The sequence below is a fragment of the Protopterus annectens genome, chromosome 4.part0 (genome assembly GCF_019279795.1).
Source record: "Protopterus annectens isolate FY-2018-M chromosome 4.part0, PAN1.0, whole genome shotgun sequence".
Classification (NCBI taxonomy): Eukaryota; Metazoa; Chordata; order Ceratodontiformes; family Protopteridae; genus Protopterus; species Protopterus annectens.
In genome coordinates, this window is record NC_056733.1 from 33,525,088 (window position 1) to 33,549,028 (window position 23,941).

The following is a 23,941-nucleotide window of genomic DNA, read 5'->3' on the forward strand; positions in this document are numbered from 1 at the left end:
AGCTACTGAAGCTGATGGGCAAACTGGTACCAGAAAAGATCATAAAGGATGGGTAGATGGACCAGCAATTCCCAGAGGATGGCATCGAGAAAACCCCATGCTGTATCTGTGTGCTTAGGAATTTTCTTATCATACTGTCAATGCTTGTTCCATCAAACTCCTCGTAGACTGGGATGCCAATGCCATCAATGATGGTCTGGAGTAATGCTTCTCCTAAAGAATAAGAGTGAAGTCTGAGGCTGACCAGTTTCAGTGAGAACTAGTGAGAACTAGGGCTGAGTTGAAGACATATGGTGCTGAGAGACTGTCAGCTGTAATAGTCTCGCTACATTTGGATCTGATTCCAAAAACAGGGCAGGATCCAGGGACCTCTTACAGAACTTCTCAGAGTCCCCTTTCTCTTTTAACTTTTCCTTAGGTTTTTCTTTATCCTTGTCTGCATCTGATTTCTCCCTGGATTTTTTATTGTTGATTCTGGGAAATGAATTGGATGAAGAAAAAGAAGAAGAAGTAGTAGGGATGGTAGACCTTGATTGGGGATGAAGGAGTCCCTTGACAATCAGTTTTTCACATCAAGTCTGTAAAGCTGAAGTACTGAAGGAAGTGTAGGCTTGACAAGAAGCATCCAAATGAGCTTCTCCAAACAATATACACAAAGGGATTTTAGGTCCTAGGGGTGCAGCTTATGCCCACACTCCGTGCACTTGTTAAATCCTTGACTGTCAGCCATTAATAATAAAGTAAAACACATACACACAAATGCACAGTGACTATTGTCTGGCTAAACTTATCTATGTAAGTAATTATACACTAAATACAACTATGCTAAGGTAAATAGTCCTAAACACTTCTATAAAACACTCTTAGCTATGACCTAGAAAAATCTAGCTATTTTATAAACAACCTTACTAACTAGAAAAAACACACCTTTGTAATAATCCTGAGAGTAAAACTCTCTTGGTATGGGAGAAACTGGAGAAAATGTGCTACATAGGATACAAAAAGCTTCAAATTGATGACTAAAAACTTCAGGAGGCAAACAAGATCTGAGGTAGTAGGATGGAGACCAGGGACTTATGGGTGTGGTAAGAGTTAGAGCCCTGGAACCAAAAAGCTTCAAGATCGGTGCCAAGGTCAGATCCAGTCGGATCTGACAACCACAGTTGAATCAGATGAAAATAGACAACAATGGATCTTACAGACATAAAAGCTCAATAGGATATATCAAGAGATGGATTCAAAAAGACTTACTGACTTTCTGTCACTTATAAGCTGCTCTTATGGATGACATCAGAATGCCTCTCTACGTAAGTCATGCCACTGTAATCCTGAATTATAAATAAGCATTACACCATAGTAACTCAGTTATACTGACAGCATTCATGTAACAGTAAAACTACATCAAAAATGTATTGCTGCTTTTCACTCTGGATATTTCAGGGCAAACATTGTCATCTCAAGTAGTAACAAAATTGTGTGGGCACTTCATTTTCTGTGGATTGGTGCACCTAGTTAAGGCTTCCTGTGATCACTTTGTAATATGGTTTATACTTATGATGGGCTTCATTTGTTAAGATTGTCACATTGGTTTTCTGCTTTCTTATGTTCCACAATCTTACTTGAATTATTTTGTATAAGGTGATGCCATTTTTGTGTGCTTTATGTTTAACATTCTATTATAAAGAAAATGACTGTAAGTATAATATGCTACTGCTAATTATTAATCCTAAACTATTGATGCTGGTGCTGTTTATACAGTAGGTATTCCCGTTAAGATAATTTTACTCCAAAGCATATGCAACTTCATTCAGGTAATATTTTGGCACTTTGAGTTACATGAGCTGTAACAATAGTTTGTTTGTATTCAAGACCAGCAGAACACATCTATTTGTTTTAAACAAAAGCAAACTGAACTGCCATATTAACTTCATCAGGCAGAACATCAGAGGAAGACCTATAGTTAAATGAAAGCGCCATGTTGTGTCAGTAAATTTAGTTTTCAAAATTTTTTGAGTATTTCTAATGGTTAAAGCAGTTTGAGGTATATAAACTTAATTATTTGAGCATCTTTTACTGTTCTGAAAGAAATCAAAAGATGAATTCTATGTTTGCCATTGTAAGATGGGATTTTTCACACAAGAATTTAAAAATACGTAAGAAAACTAATTTCTTATAGTGCAGCTGTAAACACACACTAAAATGTGGCACTTCAGTAGCTGTTTGGAATTACAGCAAGAAGTAAGGCAAGTGGGCATTCTTAAGACGCCAATGTCCAATGCCAAGTAACAGAATGCTTTAACAAAAGTATTAAAAAGTTGTGTGTGTGTGTGTGTGTGTGTGTGTGTGTGTGTGTGTGTGTGTGTGTGTGTGTGTGTGTGTGTGTGTGTGTGTCTGCATGCGCATGCACTCGCACTTGTATGTATATGCATGTGTGTTCGCACATGTGCATGCCTTGTACACAATTTTAAGGTGAGGCGGTTGTTTTGCAGTGAGTGAAAGTGTAGATAATGCTGCATAAATAGAAAGCCCCATGCAAATATTTTATAAATACAACCAGTGTCTACATCATTTGCATGTCTGCATTTGCTAGTGAGCAGCATCTGCATGTTTCAGACAAGCACAGTTTGCCTGCAAACATTGGTCTGTCTTTGTGCGCATTAACTATAATTTCATTTTGAATGTTCCTAGAAGTACAGGTGGACTGTCCCACCATATGCAATGTACAGAGAATGCCTGTATGAAAGCAAAATGCACTACAAGTGAATACTTAAATGCATAAAGCACAAGGCCAGGTCACCACTCTGTGGAAGTTAAAAATAAAATTCTGAATACACATTTAAGTAATATGGACAGAATCAATTTGCATTAAAAGACCACTTTAGCATGTACAATGAATGTTGCACTTAACCTGCAATCACATTGAAAATACTAAAAGAGTACTTTAAACATAAATACTGTAATACCCCTAGGGTCAGAAATATTGTGGCATCTGTCTCACAAGCACTTTAACTGTCATTGCCATATTTGTGTGCACTGTGACATATTTTTATTTATTTTTTCAAAGAACATAATGATAAAATGAATGTTGTCAATTTTAAGGTAATATAGTTAAAACATAATATACAATCAGTCTGGCCTTGAATCTCCTTTCCCAGTAACAAATGCCAACAGAGAGAAATGTTTTAGGATGCTACTGAAATTCTATTTATACGCCAGCCTCTTCTACATAGGTCAGGCTCTGTAATATGTCAAACATTTGTCATTTAATTCTCACAAAGACTTGTCTTTGCTCCAGTTTGTGTGTTTGGAACTGTTTTAGCAGCACCATAGTGAAGATGCTCTTGTTCTGCTTGCTATTGTTATGTTTCCTTAGTTACTGATTTGTATATCCATGGCGTGATGAAAATCCTTCTTTTAGCAGCAAATAAATCATCTTGTATGCATTCTAATATCAGCAACAACACATTTCCTCGGTTTCTTGTGCTGTCTCAGTCTCTCTCTCTCTCTCTCTCTCTCTAGATATGTGGACACTTTCTTCTTTCTTGCTGAGTCATTGTAAGCCTACTGCTAAACTTTTCTTTCTAACTGCTTCCCCATCCAGATTCCCTACAGCACTGGAAGGGCTTCTGCATTTTTATTCAACATTTTGCCCGTGAACTACTGATCTGTTTGCAGAGCAAAATTGCACGAATAAAGGGCTTTTTATCTGCTTGGCTGACCATACACATCTTTACCACATGACTGATCTATTCCAATGCTTTCAAAGTGGCAAAGTTACCAATGGCAAAGGGAATGCAAGAGCTAAGAATTTCACCTCAGTCTAAGTTTTAGTCGCTACATTACAAACTGTCACACGGTGGCATTTACAATGGGTGTTTTATCGTAGTTGTACTTCTCTGTTTCCTTGCAGTGTAATTTATTGAGGAACACAGCCTAGCTGGAGGTTGACTATGAACACTGAACAAGTAGAAAAGTCTACACAATCACCTGAACAATCTGCTTGTATCAGAGTAGTGTCTATTCTAGTAGCCAAGACTGAATTGCTCCCCTAACAACTTGTAATGATGACAGCATGCAAAAGCAGCCTTTACAAACTGCAAGGTACTAAATTGCATGACTTTTTGTCTGTTCTCACCCGGACTACTCATTTCTTTTGTAATTGTGTTTATTAAAGCTAGAATACGTGACGGTAACTGTGTCCATCACATAGACCAAGAGATGTAAAGACTGTCTCATATTAGAAGTTACTGTACAAGACACATGCACAGCCTGTTGTTTCAGACTCTGTGTGGCTTAGGACAGTTAAACTGCTCATATCATTCGATTCTACAATCAAAAGAAAACTCACTTTCCACACTTAACCCATCTTACAGCTTTCTTGAAACATATTACTGCAACCAGAATAAATAAGTCTGAAATGGTATAGTAAGTTTGTTAGGAAACTGAAACATTTAAAAAGTTTCCTCCAAAATGGATATGGTTCCAACTGTGGTGACAGCCCATAGGAAAGTATCTTTGTTAATTAATACTAGCTTTATTCCTGACCATCAGCATTAATTACATAGTGGTAACAATGAGACCCACTGCTATGCTGAGAAGCTGCACTGAATTACGTTAGACTGCTTTATAAATATATTGTTTCTTAAAAGTATGCATGTGTTTTTTTTTTCCATTTGGGCAACAGACATAAAGGATGTTTAATCAAAACCTCAACAGGCTATATAGATATGGGGTGGGGATTCAGTAAACCTACATGGAGCGATTCCCCATGTAGGCATAGTGGAATGGCCCCAACATGGAACACGGACGCTGAGCGATCCAGTAAACAGTGCGGAGGGGCGTGCATGAGCGTTCGGACATGGAAGTGTCCATGGAATGCAAATCACCTCATAAGCTGGTGAAATCCATGCAAATGAGGTTGATTTGCAATCCAGTAAGCAGAAAGGCACCCGTGTAGGTGCCTTGTTGGTGTTAGAAATGTACGCGGACAAAAACCATGTACCAGAATGTAAAATTTAAACAGAGGTTGTAAAAGCCCAAATAAAAGGGTGAATAGTGCACTGTAAGCATGCAAATGGCCAAAACTATGGCCAGTGAGTCCAAAAAGCAATGCAAATCAATAAAAATATTTTTAATACATATATTACATTTGCTCTGTGTGCAGCGACATGCAAACATGCCGTTATGCAAAAAAAAAAATAAAAAGTGTAAAATCTGAAAATTAGCCAATTGCAAAAGTATTGCATTATAGTGCCTAGCATGCAGAGACTTACAATGGCAGGTTTCAGTGGTTGCTATGGAGGCAGGCCCTGGAGTAGTGAAGTAGTATAGTAGTATAGTAGTGAAGTGAAGGGTATACTCAATTAACAGTATGTAAATGAGCTGAGGTTGATGAATAGCAAAAAGGGCCACTGTGTCCACAGATACAACTCATGGTAGTGCTAGAACCATGTAGGTAGTAGTAGAACTGGCAGCTGACACCAAAGGGGGAGTGTCATGCTATGTGTAAGCAGATTGGAGCTTAGCAGTGCCTGTTTGTGCTCAACTAAGTACTGCTAAGCAGGGGTATGTCTGATGCTGCTGAGCTATGTTTAGCTGGTTTAAAAAAAGCTGAGCATGCCCGTGCACAGGGGAGTGTCCAAATTGCTGAGTACTGTTTACACTAATGCTGTGGGTTTGTGCACCGCACCCCTGTGCTTAGTAGTGAAAGAAGTAAAAAATAAAAATAAAAAAGTCAATCAAGTAGAAATGACTAATAAGCCTTGTTCAACAGACACTGGACCATTCAACCCCCAATAATATACCTGTCCGGTGGAATGCATCATAGTGAGCCAATCATGCAGGCTGCATCTGCAGCACATCAGTATAAAGTATACATGCACCCTAAAATCTGATTTTTCCCACATACTCTGCACCATTGGAGTGCACATTGGCAATTTTAAATGGCAAAATGATAGGGGCTGCTGCCACTCTACTACATCTGTATGTGCTAGAAGCTGAGGTCAGTGATGATGCTGATGCTGATGCTGACAATGGGCCCAGACTGAGAAGGATAAGGGTGTTCAGGCCCAGGGTAAACTTCCAGGGATTACATGAGCTGGAGATTGTAGAGCACTACAGGGTAGACAGGGACTTACTACAAGAACTCACTGAGCTCTACCACCCTCAACTCAGACCCAGAGCCAACAGAGGGGAACCCATCCCAGTGGAAAAAAAGGTATCTCTGCCCCTTAGAATATAAGGGCAATCAAAGAGCAACTGGGGACATAATGAAGTCTCAAAGGAATCTGCATCCAGGGTACACCACCAGTTCCTGGATGCCATGTAAGCACATGCCAGTGAGCACATTTATTTACCTCACAGCCCTGAGTAGAGGGCCAGCAATATACATCTCTTCCACCATGTAGCACACTACCCTAAGGTACTGGGTGCCATAGACTGCATTCATGTCTACATCAAAGCACCACCTTGTGAAGAGAGTAGAGTCTATGTCAACCGCAAGAAGTATCACCCCAACTGCCAGGTCATGTGCACTGCCCAGGTTATTATCATGAATGTGTGTGCTGGCAGCCCTGGCAGTTATCACGACTCCCACATCTGGTACGCATCACAGCTGTACCAGACATTTGCCAGGGGGCATCCCATAGGCCATCTACTGGGGGATGCTGGTTGTGCACTGGAACCATAGATGATGACACCCATCAGAAATGCACACACACCAACCGAAGAATGCCATAATAAGGCGCACACACAAACTATAAACATCATACAGCATGTGTTTGGGCTGCTCAAGTCACAGTTCCACTTCCTCAATATATCTGGTGGAGCCCTGCAGTACTCTCCAGCCACATGTGCACACATGTTCACAGTATGTGCCATCCTACACAACATGATCATGAGGAAATAGCTGCGGTAGGAGCATCACAAGGAAGGGGCACACAACCCCCTCCCACTAGTGCCAAGGTCCCCACAGTCACAGTGATACTTGGAAGAGGACCCCCCTTGAGCCTGTCCATGTAGGCAGAAGTAGGCATGCCCAGTATGCCCTAGCTTTGGCAAACAGGCAATGCATAGCACATGCACTGACATCCTAGGGACCTAGGGACTGACACCTCACTCCAATTCACATACATACTAAAAACGAATGTCAGCCACAACACACAACCTGTACCTTAACATGTATTGACTGTGTACTGCATGCATCCAACAGAGTCAGCCCTGAAGCACTATTATACTCACTGCTGTAAGCACAAGGTAAGTCACTCTTCGTTACAACAATTGTATGGGGTACTACACTATGGTAGCATAGGTATGCACCTGCTGCATGTATGCAAGGGAATAGAGTGGGCTACCGGGATAGCATCAGACAACTGACAACTACGTGGGACAACAGGTACTCTCTGCCCAATACTGGCTGCCCTATAATATGCACTAAGCCCCAAGCCAGCAAAACCCACTGCACTATGCAAGGGAATTTCAAACAGTGGGGTGATAGGACAGATGCTTGACTGTCAATGCTAGAGTCACATACCCCCAACACATCTGTGTTCCTGTACAACTGCAGTAAATTATGTTTGCAAGGAAATAGCAGACCATACAATCCCAGGGCTGTCCCAATCAACCTGGTGGCATGTTCCATTTCCGCAATATGCAGGGGTCGATGTGCTATGTATGTCTATAGTTGATAGTGTCAGGAATTAAACTGCACTGTCTGGTGGCTGTCGTGGCTTAGTGGGCTAAGTGCATTACCATGATTGATGGATGGTGCTCATGGTTCAAGACTGGCTGCACCTAATATTTTGCATGTTAGCAACACCTATAGTAGGAGTTCTACAGCCTGTCCATATGTCACTATTTGTTACTCCAGGAAAGCTGGACAAAGCCAGAGACAATGGAGGGACAGAGGGCCACAGATATGGAAAATACATAGCTCTGAGTAACCTAGATGGTGGCTAGTAGAACAGCAGATTAGAACAAGTCAGAGTAGCAGCAGGATGTCAAGGCTGTCACGTAACTGTGTCAGTACTTACAGCAAGCCAGTGGGCACCGTCATACCCTCAAATGTAAGAGCGTCACAGCATGTCCACATTTTGCCTCATACATATGGTCTGTTTTTCATAAAAATAAGTTATGTCTTACCAGAACATTCCATCTGTGTTGTTGAACTTCATTCATTCATTACTGATGGGTTATCAGTTCCATTCTCGGAACCGAGCCGGCCATATATCAAGCTCACATCATCCAAAAACTCTCAAGCCAAGGTCCTACCCAGAATGATCTGCTCCCTGTTACCTCAGATCAGGTTTGCAAGTTGATAGACAAAAGTAGAGGCTACCTCTGGTCATAACAGACCTACAATAAAGTGGTATATGAGATCAACCAGGAACCTCCGGAGGGGGACAGAGGGTGGGGAATAATGAATGAACGAAAATCAACAACACAGATGGAACATTATGGTAAGATATAACTTCTTTATCTGATGTTTTTAATCTTCATTCATTCCTTACTGATGGGACAGAGTCCCCAGCTACCTGTATCCCTGGGTGGCCCTCATGGAAGGACATTCCTGAGCACCATGGAGCCAAAGGAAGCTCTACCTCTGGAGGCCAAATCCAATTTGTAATGAAGAATAAAGGTATGAGGTTTGTCCCAAGTTGCAGCTGAGCAAATATTATTGAGGGAAGCCTTAGCATGGAAAGCTGCTGAAGTTGCCATAGACCTTCTAGAATGTGCTCTCACTCTGTGAGGCAAGGTGACATTGTAAAAACAATGCCTCAACCATGAAGTCAGTGTACCTTTTGATACAGGATGACCTTGTCTTGGTCCAGGAAAAAGCCAGAAATAGTTGGTCTGATTTACGGATAGATTTTGTTCTGTCCAGATAAAATCGCATTTGCCTATAAACATCCAAGGAGTGCAGGCAATACTCTCCCTTGTTAGAGTGGATAGGAAGAAATACTGGAAGGTCAGTAGACTTGTTGATAGACAGCTCTGACACCACTTTTGGTAAAAAGGAAGAATTAATTTTCAGTGATACCCTATCCTTATGGAAGATAAGATAGAGAGTTTTGATGCATAAGGCTTGAAGTTCTGACAGGCATCTGGCCGATGTGATTGCAATCAGAAACAATTTTTTTCACGAAAGATATTTTAAATCACATGAAGATGCAGGTTCAAAGGGGGGAGCTGTTAGGGCTTGCAGGACCAAGCCCAAATCCCAAGGTTATACTGGTTCTCTAAAGGGAGGTTTTAGGTGAAGATCCCCCTTCAAGAACGTTTTACAGACTCTATGTGACATCAGCGAAGAATCCTGAAAATCAATGTGGAAATTTGAAATGGCAACTAAACGCACACGAATAGTAGAGGCAGACACCCCAGAGTAGAAAAGATGTGATAAGTAATCCAAAACCACCAAAACTGGGGCTAACAAGGGGTCTAATTGTTTATTTGCTGCCCACAGAGAAAACCTTTTCTATTTATTGAGATAGATTAGTCTGGTGGATGATTTATGAGATGCAATAAGAATACTGCACACTGGGGATGCAAGGTTTTCCTGCCTGGCAATCACTGGAAGTGGAGAAACCAAGCTGTCAGTTTCATGGTTGTTAGATTGGGGTGGGTCAGACCCTGCAAATGGGAGATCAACACTGGGGATGGATTGAGGATCCACGGTTGCTCTAACAGGTGAGGCCAGAGGAAGGGGAACCAGACTTGTCGAGGCCAATATGGAGCAATGAGGATCACTTTGCTTTTCAACTGCTGTGCTTTCTTCAGAAACTGGGAGATGAGGGGGAGAGAAGGATAAGCATAAAGTAACCCGAGGGCCAAGTGTGGACTAGAACATCTCTCCGTAACTGTCTCTGAGGGGGATCAGGGCAAAATAGTGGCTGCACTTGTAGTTGGTTGGGGAGGCAAATAGATCGCAGCAAGGCTGGCCCCAGCAGTTGAAAATTTTTTCTGCGATCACAGAATTGAGGGACAACTCGTGAGGTTGTAGAATGCACCTGCTCAATTTGTCCGCTATCATGTTGGAGCTCCTGGGAATGTGCATTGCAATTAGAAAGCGGTTGGAAGCTATCGCCCATTGCCATATTCTCAAGGCCTCTCGGCATAATGGATAAGATCTGGTACCCCCTTGCTTGTTGATGTACCAGACCACTGACATGTTGTCTGATTGGATCGCAATAGTCCCTGATGGAAGGATGGAATGGAATGCTTGCAATGCTAGTAGCACCACCCTCAGCTCCAGGACATTGATATGCAAAAGGGCTTCTGTTTCCGACCAGGTGCCTTGGACCAAGTTTTCCTGACATAGCCCCCCCACCCCATCAGGGAGGCATCTGTGGTCACTGTGACATTTGGCTGATGGGGGCTGAAGGGGCGAGACCATTGTTGGGGATTTCGAGATGTCCACCAGAATAAATCTTGCTTGCATCTCTGAGTTACACTTATCTGAAAAGACAAAGGATGTTGAAGAGGGTACCACTGAGTGAGAAGTATCCACTGAAGGAGCCTCATGTGAAATCTGGCTAGAGGAACAATGGTGATCAAGGCTGCCATTGACTCCAAGAGTTGGAGTATAGATCGAGTGGGAGATTTGTGGTGATAGAGCAGCGGCTGAACCTGTTGCTTTATTCTTTGAAGCCTGTGGTCTGGAAGAGATGCTGCGCAATTTCTTGTGTCCAACAGTACCCCAATGAAATTTAAAGACTGGGTTGGGGTCGTGTTGGACTTCTCCCAGTTTATAGTGATTCCCAGGTGTTGTGCTATGAGGAGAGTGCAGTGCCAGGCTTCTTCCAGTAGATGCTTGGTGGAGGCGGTGAGGAGCCAGTCATCTAGATATGGAAATGCCTGGAATCCTTGAAGTCACAAGTGAGCGATAACCACTGACATGCATTTGGTGAACACTCTGGGGGCTGTAGAGAGACCGAAGGGCAGTGTTCAAAATTGGTAGTGACTGGCTCCTATACAGAAGCGGAGGTATCTTCTTGAGTGTTTGTCCATTTTTATGTGGTAATATGCATCTTGAAGATCTACAGAGCAAGGATAGACTGAACTGTGACCATCAGGAATTTCTCTGTTTTTACAAATGTGTTCAGTGTGCTGAGATCCAGAATTGGTCTCCAGTCTCCTGTCTTTTCTGACACTAAAAAGAACCTTGAGTAAAAGACGGATCCTATCTGGTCTGAGGGGGACCATTTGGATGACTCTTTTTGTAGCAGCTTTTGGATTTCATGTGCTGCTGCTTCCCTTTGACTGGGTGGAATGTTGGGTAATTCTCTGGATGAGGTTGGACAAAGATGGAAGGGGATGTGATAGCCTATGGATATTATCCGTTGTACCCAAGAGTCAGTGGTTATATTTCGCCAGGCAGTGGGGTATAAGGAAAAATGACAACGACTGCTTCCAGAGGTGAGTAGTTGGGCAACACTTCAGGAGGGCTGATAGGGTTGGCCAGAGAAAGAATTTCTGGAACCCCAGTTTCATGGACCTCCTCTGCCTCAAAAGGGGCATCTTCCATTGGAGTTTCCCCCTCTCCCTCTAGGGGAGATCTCAGCACGTGCATCATGGAAAGAGCCCTGTGATTTCCTGTGCCACATCTTTCCACTCCTCTGATTTCTGTAGTAGAATCTTTGAGGAGTGGAGTGTCTGACACCAACGGCAAATAGGGTTCTGCTATCTTGTTCATACCTTGCCTGCATATCTTTAACTTTAGGGCCAAACAAAGAAGTGGCCTCAATGGGGGCATTCATGAAGGAAGCCTTAAAGGAGTCCACAAAGTCACAAAGGCACATCTAGGCATGTTGTCTGGTGACTATACCTGAGCCTGCCACTCTAGCATGAGAAATAAGATGCACAGAAGAATTGGAAATGGTCACTAGGGTGACTATCTGAGAAGCTACATTATCACGGACCTCATCAGAAACAACTCCTGCCAAGTTTTCAGAGAGTTGGTTGATAAGATCCCTCTGGAGCCTCATAAAGTGTGTCAAATAGTTCAAAGACCTTATGGTGAATGTCAATGAAGCAAACACATGCTTCCCTAGTCTGTCTATCACCTGGGACTCCTTGTTGGGTAGATGGACATTTTGGCTCTCTTCTACCAAGTCTTTCTTGGTTACAGCCACCACTAGCATGGCATCTACTGGAAGACCTCTTGATCAATGGGGATGCTCAGCTGGGGAAGATAAGATTTTATCAGGCCTCCACAGTATCAGTTCCAGGGTGTCAGGAGCCTTCCATGCGCACTGGATGATGAGCTGGACAAGCTCATCAGCCAGTGGGGTAACAAGTTGGATTCCTCTTAGGAAGGATTAGAGGACTGCCAGTCACCCCTCTGTCTAAGGATCTTGAGAATGTCACCAAAGAACACCTCATCAGAGTGTGACTGTGGGGACCCTTCCCCATCATCAAAGTCTGTATCTTTGGTCAAAGACTCCTCAGTGGAGTCCATGTGCTTCCTCTTGCATGAAGCTTTGTGGGGTACTTTCTCAGTGGGAGGTTCTGGGAAAGATTGCAAAGAGGGGGTCTCCTGAGGGGGAGAAACCTGAGGCCCTTGTGCCCGGTGTCCAGTGGTTGTGGCTTGTGAGAGTTGCAGCACAGAGGGCGGGAGATGACTCCGACATGTGGGGTTTTCCAGCGGAGGCAAGCACCCTCTCCATTGCCTGGAAGGCCAGCCCACCCAAGGAGGGATGGGAACTCGGAACCGAGCATGACAACCTCAGAACTGGGGTCACACCCTGCTCCAATGAGCCGACCCCCAGACCAGGAGTCTCAAGAGGACTGTGAAGCATGAGAGAGGGAGGATTCCTGGAGGGTGCTATAGAAAAAATCAGCATGGAACCAAGATTGCCCTCCCCCACGGCACAGCCACTGGCCTGAGAAAAGCCCAATGCCCAGTGCACTGAGGGGCACAAGGACAACTCCAGCTCCAAAGTGAGATCCACTATTGGGGTCGGAGGGAGGGAAGCTGCTGCCGGAGTAATGGGCTTCGATACTTGGGTGGAAGTCAAAGAAGGAGTGTATGTTGGAGTTTGAGGAGAAATACGTTCACCTGAAGGAGGGAACATGGGTTTCAATGGTTGGGAGAGACCTCTGTCTACAAGCAACTGGTCAACAAGCCGCAACACATCTTGTTCAGAGAGGCTCCTGGTCAACCACATAGAGAAACCTGAGGGCGATTCTGGCCTTTCTAGAAAAGGACTATATTGGCTACCAATGAATGGATCCAAGGAAGGAGAGTACTTGATCCTTGCTAATTCGAGAGGTGCAGAGCCTGAAACCGAAGATGTCTGCACAGAGGAGAATGGTGTCAAAGAAGTCTGCGCCGATGAAGTCAGCGACATAGAAGTCGAAGGTGTCTGCACCATAAAAGCAAGTGTCTGCACAGATGAGTATGGTGCCGTTGAGGAAGGTGTCTACACTGGTAACAATGACAGTGCCGAAAAGGACTGCACCAAAGTGTATGTCAGTGCCGAAAGTGTCTGCACTGTGGAGGACAGTATTGTCATACTCGGGGCCAAAGGGGATTGCACTAATGGTGCCAAAGGAGACTTTACCTGCATGGACAGTGCCAATAAGGGCTGCGATGGAACTGTTGGAGCTGTAAGTGTCTGCACCTGGAACTTTAGTGCAGCTGTTGATAAGGAGGACATGGCTGGAGCAAGAATCAGCTGGGGTGGTGCCATGGCTGGAGCCGAAAGGGTCACAGGTGGCAGCGCTGAAGTAGTAATTTTCACTTTCTTATGAGTCGACTCCCTGCAATCTCCAGAAGGAGATGAAGTGAGCGACCTCCATGAAGAAGAGGAAGAATGCCTCTTATGTGGTTTAGCAGGAGGGAGTGAGCCCTCTGTCCCAGAGATAGCCTCACAGAAAGGAGATTTGAAAAGACCTTTCAGGATTAACTTGCTCTTTCTCTCATTAATAGTCCTGGTTGAAAAATCTCTACATATCCCACACAGAGGATCTACAGTAAGGTGGGAGACATTTAAACAATAGACACATAAGTCATGGCCATCAGAAAGTGGTAACTTATGGCCACAATCCTTACACAGTTTAAAACCAACACTACTTTTCTTATCCGACATAATGATGTGGAGATGAATGACAGTATTAAGAAGAAGAAGAAAGGCTACCAAAAGGGTAAGAAGAGAGATAAAGAAAGAAGGATTACCAATGATGGTAATGAAGAATTACCTCAAAGGTAAGGAAAGGGTAATAAAGGGAAATAGACTATAGTGAGAGAGTCATAAGGATGCTATAGGGTAGGATAATAATACAAGTAACTGATTGAAAAACTTTAAAGTAGAAACGATATATAAACTTTCAAAAAATTTACTTAGCTGAGAGCGAGTGGCTTGACACGACTGTACAGCAATGCAGCAAATGAGATCTGAGGTAACAGGGAGCAGAGCATTCTGGGTAGGACCTTGGCTTGAGAGTTTTTGGCTGAAGTGAGCTTGATATATGGCCAGCTCGGTTCCAAGGATGGAACCGAGAACCCATCAGTAAGGAATGAATGAAGATTAACATCAGATCATTATATTTTTCTGTCCAACTGCTGGCGAATCAACAAAGGTTGACATGAGAAAATAATGACAGTTGAGATGCACAATTCATACCCATCAGAATATTTATGCTAATAGAAAATCTGAATTCTACAAACTGTCTAACTTTGTAAGAGTAATTTGAAACACTTGTCCCTATGCTTGTGCCTGTGTCTGTGCCCCACTTTTATATATAGCTTTGTCCAGATCTCTGGCTCCAAGAGTTTTTGAGGTATTGGGACCATATAGCCTTATAATAACAGTACAACACAAACCGTCTGAGGACCAGAGCAGACATATCAGGTGCAAGGCTGGACATCCTGCAAAGCAGGTACAGTCAGAGGTGTGAAGTCTGCAACCTTGTGTGTGGTGTAACATTACATGCCTGAGTCACAGCATACCTACAACTACATAGAGCAGCAACTGTGGAGAAAGCCAGGATGTGGAGCAGGACAGGACAAAGGTCCACATATAAGGAAAAGGAGGAACTAATGGCCAGACAAATGTAGAAAGTGCAGAATAAAACAGTTTGTGCTGTAGCATGGGTCCCAGGCAGTGTATGGAGTCAGTAACCCAAACGTCTGTTACCAGTTCCTCATGTCAATCTACAATGATCTGCCACTGATGTACCAGGAAATCACATTGCTATGTAAAATGTGCCAGACATATGATGCAAAACCCTGTTCACTCTAATAGACTCAGTACACACCCTAGATATGAGTCAGATATTATGGACAGCACACAGCCAGGAAATCCCTTGGGCATCATATCAGGGAGGTGCTGGACTGTTTAATCAGGTGCAGCAGTCAATTGTCTGTAGCACATACACTCCTGTACTGGAGTACAGGTAGGTCTGATCTGGAGTCCCTTTGTAAGTACTGATGGTTACACTGGGCATGTTCCTACACTTAGCTAATTTCAGCCCATGTCTGAAGGCACATCTGACCATAGAACTGAGATGTCTATATATCTCTGTGCATACAGACAGCTATGTATACCTAACTGTCTCTCCCTATCCCCATCAGACATGATTACCCTTATCTATCAGTATGTGGCACATATAAGATATATATGGATGTGTCGAGTTTTATATAGATAAATATATATAGGTGACATATATATATCATATATACAGAGCCAGAAAGAGAGAGAGGCACACACACACACACACACACACACACACACACACACACACACACACACACACACACACACACACACACACACACACACACACACACACACACACACACACACACAACGGTATATAGAGTGATGCATTGCTGCAGCCACTTGTACACCAAGTGTAACCAGTGGCATGTACAATTAGTACATTGAGCTGTAGTGTTTGATAGTAGGTAGGTATGGGTTCTAATCTCACATCAGCCAACTTGTGTGTGTGTGTTTGTGTAGATATTTATAGGTTCATAAGTAGCTACTAGGCTATTGGCCCTAGGGCCTATATAAGCCTACCTGAAAAGGTACCCTGGCTTTTGCATCCCAAGAAAATTATTTTTTTGCACCCCTGTCAAGCAGAGCCACAGAAGGGATCCCTGGGGTGAATTTCCTATCTCCCATCCAATCATCAAGATTTTTCTTGAAGAGCGCTAATGAGGAGTTTTGTTTGATATAGATAGGTAGTTTGTTCCAGAGTATGGGAAGGCTCTGGGGCAGGAATCTATACCTCCCCTCCAACATGTGTGTTTATTGTAGTGACAAGGTTTAGGTCCCTGGAGTGTGTAGCTCAGAGGGATTGAGACTTCTTTAAGTGGAGCATGTCCAACAGGTCTGGGTTTGACATAGCTTTGTATGTTAGGCAGAGATTGCCTCCGAGTAGGCGATATTCGACTGAGTAAAGCTGGAGTTTTTTGAGACGGTCTGCATAGGGCATCTGTTTGAGGCCAGTAATCCTCTTTGTGAGGTATTTCTGTGGCCTTTCTAGTTGTTGTAGATGTCTTGTGAGGTACATACCAAAAAGGGCATTGTACTTTATAATGGGTCTAATGAGTGATGAGTAGAGGGGAACAATGACCTCTTTTTTCCTGGATGAGAAACCTTTTGTGATGAGGTGTGCCATGTAGAAGGGTTTCCTGACTACTGTGGTGATGTGATTATCAAAGGAGAGACTACTGTCCATCTGTGTCCCAAGGTCTCTTATCACACTTTTGGTGTTAAGTAGACTACTGCCTATGTGGTAGTTCATAGGTACTGAGTTTTTACCAAAAGAGACGACAATGCACTTTTTGACATTGAGCTTGAGGCCATGGCTTTGACACCAGGGATCTGTCTCAGTGAGGCCCTTTTGTAGGATGTCTACATTGTTAGAAGTTTTGATTATGGCTCCTAGTTTGCAGTCATCTGCAAACTTCGCTAGTCAAAGACCTTCTGTGTTAGCCTTTACTTCTGAGAAGTAGATACCAAACAGGAGAGGACACAGGACTTAACCCTGTGGTACTCCACTTGTCACTGGTCTGAAGTCGGATTTGGAGTCTGCAAATTTCACAGTGTGGGTTCTGTCAGTGAGCCAGTTGGCAACTCATTTTATGACATAGGGATTTATACCTAGTTTAGAGAGTTTATCTATAATTCCAGAGTGGGAGATGGTGTTGAAAGCCTTGGCGAGATCTAGATAGGCTGCGTGAACCACCTTGCCCTCATCTACAGCTTTGGTAACCACTTCAAAGAAGTCTATCAGGTTTAGGAGACATGATCTGCCTTTTACAAGCCCAAACTGAGTGGGGTCCAGAGTTTGGAGATTACCAATGTCATTTTTTATAAGTTCCATGATGATACGTTCCATAGCCTTGCAGACCAGGATCATCAGGCTAATGGGGCAGTAGTTCCTGGGGTCCGTGGTGGTTCCCCCTTTGTGGAGTGGGATAACTGTCACTGTGCACCATTCAGTGGGCACAAAGCCTGAGGTGAGGCTATGATTGAACATGGTACTTATTTGGGGTGCCAGTTTGTTCTGTAGTTTGTGTAGAACACAGCCTGGGATGTTGTCAGGTCCCATGGATGTTGTGTTCTTGGCTTTGGAGAGTGTGGTTTTTACCTGTGCAGCAATGATTACAGGAACTTTGTATTCTTCCGGTATAGAGATGAGCCCTTTAGGGGGTGAGGGGGGTAAAGTTAGCACTGAACCTATCTGCCAGGATGTTGACAATATCAGTTGGTTCTGTATATTTAGTGCCATTGTGCTGTAACTCAAAGCAGATCTGAGTGTTATCATTGAGATTCTTGACATAGCTATAGAATGCTTTGTGGATGTCTTTAGAATCAGTGGTGATTTTGCTTTTGTAACTAGCTTTGGAGGATTTTATGAGGATCTCAGCTTTTTACTGAAGCTGATCAGGGAGTTCCTCCAGTCATGGGATTTTACTCTTTTTTGCAACAGTTTCTTTCTTCCTTCTGTTGTAGAGTTTGTTTATGGCAGGGAACCTCCAGATTGGCTTCCTTTTTTTTGGAGGATAGCATCTTGGTTCTGTTAGGGATTGCACAATCCATGCACTCATGTAAGTGCCTGTAAAGTGCATTTGTGTAGGATTCAGCAGTCATACCTCTATTGTCCGTCTGCATGGGTGTCGTGAAGTTTGCAACTTCTGTCTTAAGAAGCGTGAAGTTGGCTTTGGAGACATTTTTTACAGTGGTTTCCCTAATGGGGGTGGGGTGGGGGAGGGATGTGGATGTCTAGGGTGATTAGTTTGTGGTCATATCTGATCAACGAGGAATTGGCCTCTGGTGTGGAACACCGGTTGCCCATATTGGTAATAACCAAGTCTAGGATATTGCTGCCCCTGGTGGGGGTGTGGATAAGTTGATCCAAGGCACTGGAATTTATGAATTCCAGAAAATGTTGAGCAAAAGAGTTGGTACATGAGTAGTTTTTCCAGTTAATGGTGGGTTAGTTAAAATTGCCCATTACTAGGGTGTTAGGTCATACCCTAATATTTTCCAGTGTATCAAGAAATGAGGAGTGGGAATACTCGGGCATGGTGGGGGATCTGTAGCAAGCTTCAATTTGGATTGCAGTTTTGCCCAAAGTTCATTGCACTTGGATAATCTCAGATGCATTATACTGAGCCACTAGCCTGGAGGTGTGGATATCCTTAATGAATATGGACACACCTCCATCTTTAGTGTTTCAGTCCAGGTTAGGTGGCCAAAAGGTGTGGTATGAATTATAGCCTGGTAATGCAGGGGTGCTCTCTGGAGCCTTGAACCAGGTCTCTGTCACTGCACAGATGTCGATGTTCTCCATTTTAAGGAGTGCCTTGAGTGAGTGCATTTTGAGGTTTAGCACTGAGTAGCATTGCCCACAGATTTTCCTTGCTTGTACCTGTTACAGTGGTGAGTTTTTCATTTGAACCTTGCCTAAAAAAAGGCACTATAGGGGTGGCAAGAGCCTTAGCCAGTATCCAGAATCCCAAGGGTGACAGGTGCAGGCCATCTCTGGCAAAGCATCGTGGTCTGTCGATCATGTCATCCAAGGCAGCCAGATACTGGATCCCCTTAGAATGACATCAGTAGCTTAGCCAATTGTTGAAGTCAAACATTTTGTCTTTGTACTGTGGTGTCATTCTGGGTGATGGTAGGATGCTACTCAGGGCTAGGGTCATACCTGACTGAGCTACAAGATCGGACAGCTCTTTCATGTATCTTTTCATGTAGTCCAGGGAGGCACAGCTCAGGTCATTCACACCAACATGGACAATGACAGAGTCATATTTGTACTTGTTGTGGAGTGACCTGAGTGTGTGCATTATGTTGAGGATCCTGGCACCTGACAGGCAGCTGACAGTAACTTTCTCCTTGTTTAGCCTGGTGAGTGGAACATCAGTGTGCCTGACTATAGAGTCACCTATGACTAGAGTGTTGGTACATTGTTATGCCTTATGGGCTGTAGTTGAGTGGCACACTGAGTTTGTGGGCTATGTGTTATTTGGGATATGTGTTGGGGGTGGAGGTTGCATGTGCTTCTGCCTTGGTGGTCCCTGTTGCTTGAGCAGCAGTATACACATGCCCAACAGGCCTATGTCTATGCAATGGTCACTCATTTTATGGTCCTGTGACCAGTGTCCTCTACAACAGAGGCCTCCCTGTCAACAGCTGCTGATGTCATCCACCACAACAGCAGTGGAAGACCCTCTCCAAATGCATAAGCTCTGTGGTGCATGTGATAAGTATGTAGCACTACAGTGTATACACCTAGATAAATAGTGTATCTAATCCCAGCAATGGCAACTCAGTGAGTATGTGTGTAAGTATATCCCCCTTGTAGTAGTGTGTATGTCTTGCCTATGTGTGTGCAGTATCAATACATTTTAAAAGCTGTATTCTGTGAAAACAACTTAACCTATACATGTGTCCCAAGCATGTAGGGCAACAAATATATCCTACATTTTTGTAATAGTTGCACAAAACAGTCATTTTACATCAGAAACACTGTAATGTTATGAGAATTAGCATAATCTAGGCAAAGGCTACAAAATAAGCTGTCATATTGGCAAAAAAATGAGAGGTCCCATCCTTTACACTTGCTGTTGGTATGGTTTGTCCTGGCATATCTCATGATGTTACAAGAAGTGTTCCAAATTAGCCATTTTATAACGTGGCACCCCTAGTCTGTCTTGCCTATGTGTGTGCAATATGTATACATGTTGAGGCCCTGTGAGTAGCTGCTGCCCCTAAATAGCTCACATGTATCTAGGCATGAATGCTAGCCACCACCAACCACATTTGTAGGTAGTGACCAAGGCTGTGGTGCATGTAAGTTGTGTGCTGTCTGTCACTGACCCATCAAATGATGTTAACACACTGCAACAGGGTCATGTACAGACTGATGGCAAGGTCCTGGCCTCAAGCTAAATGCAGACAACTGTACCATCATACCATTCAGAAAGAACATGGCTTCACTGCTTGCCACATCAACGGAAACCCCCTAAACACAAAATCTGTGTTGAGAGATCTGGGTACTTGGGTTGATAACAATGTCGCATTCAACCATCATGTAGTGGCAGTGGTCATAAAAGTCTTGTACGTGGTTCACCTCATAGGTAAAGGGATTACATCCAGAAAAAAAGTGGTCATTACCTCTGTATAGTCCTCAGTCAGTAGACCAATAAGTTACTACAATGCCCTGTTTGGTATATATCTATCCAGACATCTGCACCAACTGGAAAGGCCATGGTAATACCCACAAAGGTAATCCATGGCCTCCAACACCTGTCACATGCAGACAGGCTCAAATCAGTAAAGCTCCACTCTGTATTGTACAGGTTGACCAGAGGTGGGAATGTCACACCAACAAGGCAATGTTGGCCCCTGGCATTCAATATCTGCCCCATATATGTGAGTCTAGCTTCTCACACATTACCTGCATGCTAGGTGCTGTCACCAAATTCCCTAGTGATGTGGACATCCCCCACAAGGGTCTCACACAGACACATAACAGGTGCCAGAGACATGGTCTCAGGCTGCATACCATGCCATGCAGCATCATACCCTTTGGGGAGAGTGACGTCCCAACATATTATCACACTGCTAACAACATCCTAAGCAAACAATCAGTTGAGAGTGATTTGTGCACACAGGTTGATGGCAACATGACATTTGACCACCATGTTGCTTCCATTGTAAGGAAAGCCTTCTACATGGCCCACCTCATACATAAGGGTATGTCATCCAGGGACATGGGGTTCATATCATCCCTGTATTCCCCCTAATAAGGCCCACTAGTGAGCATAATGTCCCTTTCATCATGTACCTTGCAAAGCACATGAAGTAGCAGGGTAGATCACAGAGGTTCCTCACCAGAGAATACCAGGGCCTCAAACATCTACCATACACAGATAGGCTCTAAGCCCATCCCTCTGCCACTGTCATACAGCCTCCGCAGAAGTGATCTCTGTCTGGCATACAAGGTGATCACTGACTCCACCTTGATGGGACTGGTCCACAACTGCAAGTAAAGCTCCACTCTATTAACCCACACACACACCCTCAAACTGGTCTGTGACATCAACAGGACTTGTTGGCAGGTCAGAAGTGTGTCCCACACAGTCACCCAGCTGTGGAATGGACACCCTGTCCATATCAGGCAGAGTACCTATTTACACTTTTTCAAGTGAAACCTGGATGAATGGATGGTTAACAGGGTATACACCCTTGGGATACCACCTGTGTCCCTGTTGGAGTATGGCATCGGGTGCAGACTTGCATACACATGGGCTAAACTCTAGCCTAGGCTTATGAAGCCCTCAGGGCCAATAGCTTAGTAACCTCATATGATCCTAGGTATACCAGTTATGGCCCTGTGTGCTTTGATGGACTGTGATGTTATGTGTCCACACCTATCACTGCCATCTACTGTGGTGTGTCCCCTATGGGCGACATACCAGTACCATGTCATACAGCTACCATCCAACAAATAGGTGAGTGATACTACAGGTGTATAGGGACAGTCCAGTAACATCTGTGCAACACAATTACAGACAGCACTGGAAACATGTTGTAGGGTATCCTCCTTGTGGGTGTCCAACATCCATAGTACAGAGATGTTTGCAGAATGTGTACATGTGCCTGATGTATGTGGACCCTCTGCCAGGGAAATGTGGATGTCTGGAAAATAGTTGGACAATATGTAATGGTTGTTTCCAGACCATGGAAAATCTGGCTGTCACACTCCAGACACATCAGCAAACAGTTATGGTACTTTAACATCTGGTACTGTATTCATTTGGTTATATTGCATGCTCAGTATATGTACATTCAGTTGCTGAAGTGGAGCCTGTGTCCCCCCCACTACTACTGGCTATAACCTGCTGTCCTGTTGTAGGGGGTCAACAGGTATGCTAGCAATAGCTTTCAAGTGATGATATACAGGTGTTGAGTACACAGTGACCTAGCCAGAGTACTTCAGGAACAATTAGGGACACGTGGACAATGTTTGACCTATGCCTGTTTGACATTCACAGACTGAGAGGAGCAGACTGACAGTACATCATGTGATATGCCAGCTGTATCTAGCACTACTGACTGTATTTATTGTCTAATACACAATTTAGTAGCATTCGTACATGAGCTGACCATTGCTGGGGGGACTCAGGGCCAGAGCTGTGATCTATGCCACAGCAGACAGAGCTAAAAGGGAAGCATGTAGTTGCTGGACAGCTGACTAACAGCAACATGTAATTCCAAGATACTTACCACAGACTTCTATTGTTGTACGCCCTATTCCCCATGACTGCATCCCCCCATCCATGTCCCATTACATGGAGAATACTATTACATACCTGGTATAGTACTGTACTCCTGTATGTGCAGAAATCCTGTGGTAGAATCTAGGATAGCACAGTCTGTCATCATAGAGAAAGTTACAGACTTGTGTACCATAAGCAGCAGCTTGCCTTTTGTAGGTAATGCTCATGAACAGCTGATTGCCTGTGCACCAATCTGTAGCTCAGACTTGCTAATTACATCCAGGAAAGCTGGTTTGTATTTTCATTAACCGAAGTCATGGCAACACAGTGCTGTATCTGAGGCCTTCATGTAGGCCTTGGCCCTTTTCCTGGCCTTTGAGAAGGAGATTATCAAGGTGTGGGGACTACAGCATCACAGAGGGTAGGTTGAAATACTGCCCACTGTTTGGATTTATGTGGTATATCCACAGTTTTGCATGCTGTGTTTGGCCATTGTGTACAGACTTTCTGATTATGTGGCAGTTACAATGTGGGTTGTGGTCAGTAAGGAGACAGATGTGAGTTTCATAAGTCATTTGCATCAGTAGTCTGCAGTAGTCACTGGTCTATCAGCTGTATGTGTTTGTAAGGGAAGACTTTGACACATGTCCCTGTCACTTGACCATCCCCCCAACTCAATTCTATATGGGTGTTGAGTGGATTCCCTATTCTAGGTGTTTGGGAGGTATGTTAGGTCTGTTGCAGGTAGCTGAACATACTGATGCATACGTTGCAGGCTGCAGCTGCTGCATTCTAGCCAGGAGTCATACTGGGGATTGTGAACACATTGTGGGACAGAAAGTGGTATACGTGAGTGAGGGAGCACATTCAGCTCTGTTGTTACAGCCTAGCCAGAGTGAGGGTACCCATAACAGTCCAGGTGAGGCATGTGACTCTGGTACATATGTTATGTAATAGTTCCATCCAGAGAGTGATAGGAAGAACAGTGTCAGAAAGAAATAAGGTAATTAAAGCAGTTTTAAGCAGATTTAAGTAGGTTTACATGGGTGTGCACTCTGCTATGCAATGTGAAGTGGGGGTTAGCCCTGATTAAACCCATGCTATTTCCAAAAAAAGATAAGAAAAAAGGGGTGATAGGAAAGTGGAGAAATGGGGCAAGCAGGTGGAAAAACAATGTGAAAGGTAGGTAAGGATGCG